Source organism: Alosa alosa, chromosome 16 (genome assembly GCF_017589495.1).
Source record: "Alosa alosa isolate M-15738 ecotype Scorff River chromosome 16, AALO_Geno_1.1, whole genome shotgun sequence".
Taxonomy (NCBI): domain Eukaryota; kingdom Metazoa; phylum Chordata; class Actinopteri; order Clupeiformes; family Clupeidae; genus Alosa; species Alosa alosa.
In genome coordinates this window covers 24,025,391-24,027,667 of record NC_063204.1, presented here as the reverse complement: position 1 = coordinate 24,027,667, position 2,277 = coordinate 24,025,391, and the positions used below count along the sequence as shown (strand labels likewise).

Here is a 2,277-nt window from a genome sequence, read left to right as displayed (position 1 = left end):
CTGCTGTTGTTCACAGCACTAAGCTATTTATGGTTACTGATATACTCCGAGTCTCTGGCCCTCTCTTACAGCCAGGCATAGTAAGCTGGCCCTCGGAAGAAAAAGTTTGGGGACCACTGGCCTAATGTCTTGACAATAGTTTTTCTTACTGGCTTGCTGTTTAAACTGACTGCGCCGCTCTGAACTTTCCTGCCAGGTTTATGATGTTTGTTTTTGTAACATTTATAGAGAAACCGAGGGGAAGTAAAATTAGAAATTACAATAATTGGAAATTGAAATCACAAACAAAAAAAAAGATTTGGGGCTTTTGGAAAAAAAGATTCGGGGCTTGAGCCCTGAAGCCACCCCCTCGCTCCGCCAATGATGATGGAGCGAAATTGTATTAATTGTCGGCAGTTGGCATTGAGCTGCCTGCAGGTGGCTGCTTGGCATTATGGGTAATGGACTCTGGAATGAGGGAAGTGGGTACCTGGGAGCAAAGATCCTTAATATACAAAGATAAAGCAGCACAGGCTTCTACAATGGAATGGAATTGTACACAGTTCCCGCCTCCTAAAAAGGCGTGGTCAGAATGTGCTGACGCTACCTCGTTGATGAAAACGTCAAAGATTTTTCATTTTCGCACCTCTCTCTTGCTGTGATCAACTGGAGCTGGCCTGGGTGACTGAATTTGGTACATCGTTGTGGCAAGATGCGGTCTGATTTCCAGGTAAGTGGCAGTTTGAAATGTGGCAAGGTATTTGTGATTAGTCTGTGTCTGTGTAACGAGTTATCTATGTAGTAAAATGTCTGCGTAGTTTAGGTAATAACATTATTATTATCTCGTGTCGCCGTCATGAATGTTAGCTCATTGAGGAGTAACGTTAGTTGACGTTAGCTAACCATCTGATACCTATAGCAGAGCTAGCTGAGGCACTAGCTACCAGATTAATTTGGTAGTTAGGCTACAAAGATAATTTACGAACCTGATATTTGCTCTACCTAAATCGGCATCACTATAGCTTGTGGATCAGATCTACTGCAAGCGACATTGATTTAGCAGTTTTGAAATGTGTTTAGCTGCTAGTAAAAAATGAGTACCGTATGTACACAGTTGTTGGTGCACTGAATTTTATTATTAGCTTAGCGTAGTGAAACATTTAGTTTTACGCCATATTCTCTGTCTGTCCTCGATGACGCGACGATTTTCTCTACTGATCTCTGCCCCGATCCTGCACATTACATATTTTTGTATTAAGTTTGTCTCTGATGGCAAATGTGTAGTCAGGGTGGCGCTCAACGATTGTGTTGAATAACGTTACATCAGTTCTGAGTAGTTTTTCTCGGATGGTCTTGCACAGAACCTTATCAAGCAGCACTAAAATGAACGTCATGTTTGCTAATTCTCTCCCCAGTTGTTGGACGAGCAGAAGGACGCTATGGATGGTGAGGATGAACCCGCGATGACAGGGAGGAATGAACTTGAACCTGTGTTATTCAGAGGATAAGTCAATGCTATGTACATAGACTGTGTTCTGTAACTGTCCGCTCTTGTGGCCATTCAAATGTATAGGGCAATTCCATAAAAACTGTAACATCCATAACACCAACACAATGCCATGGTATTTAGTTGGCATTATGGATGTGACAGTTTTGGCGTGGAATTGCCCTCTATATACGACAGACTTTCAAAGTTAAACATATCAAATATAATTTCATATAGGCTACTAACAATCAGACCTGAAGACTTCATGAAACACTACCAAAATAAAGTTGAAACTAATTCTACAAAAGGCACTCCAAGGAAAAGCCTTTTTGGCTGCATTGGCCAACATGTTTCGACCAACAGCCTGTCACTATGAAACTATGAAACTAGATTTAAACTTCCCTCTGTATGGAAAAAAAGATCTATTATTCAACATTAGTTAACACACTGAGAATGATTGCTGCACTATATGTATTGTTCTCTAGCAACCTGAAGGTCCAAGACTCAATCCACTGAAGGCTCTCCGTAAGATGGTGGATCTGATGTCTGCTTTGTGGTCCTATAGGGCGGCGCCATGGATTGGGGTCAGAGATAAGCCTGAGAAGTAAGTGTTTGTGTTTGTAATCAAGTGCTGTAATCACAATTTGACTGATGCTAAAACTGGGTAGGGTATTTGAATGGACATTTATACCGTGAATTTAAGACATCAAAAAGCCTGTTCATGGCCTCAAAGAAGTCAGTCGTAGTATTTGCCTAACTTGGCAGCCTCTCCAGCTGTATCATAGTCTTCAGTCCTATTGTGTTATCACAGC

General features: G+C 41.5%; 1 long non-coding RNA gene across 1 annotated transcript; it reads left to right on the top strand.

The window, feature by feature from the left end:
- Positions 1-630: 630 nt before the first annotated feature.
- On the top strand, positions 631-2,049 carry LOC125309636. Its single transcript, XR_007196158.1, has 3 exons — positions 631-709; positions 1,395-1,425; positions 1,951-2,049. It is a non-coding gene; the product is annotated as an uncharacterized LOC125309636 (long non-coding RNA).
- Positions 2,050-2,277: the final 228 nt, after the last annotated feature.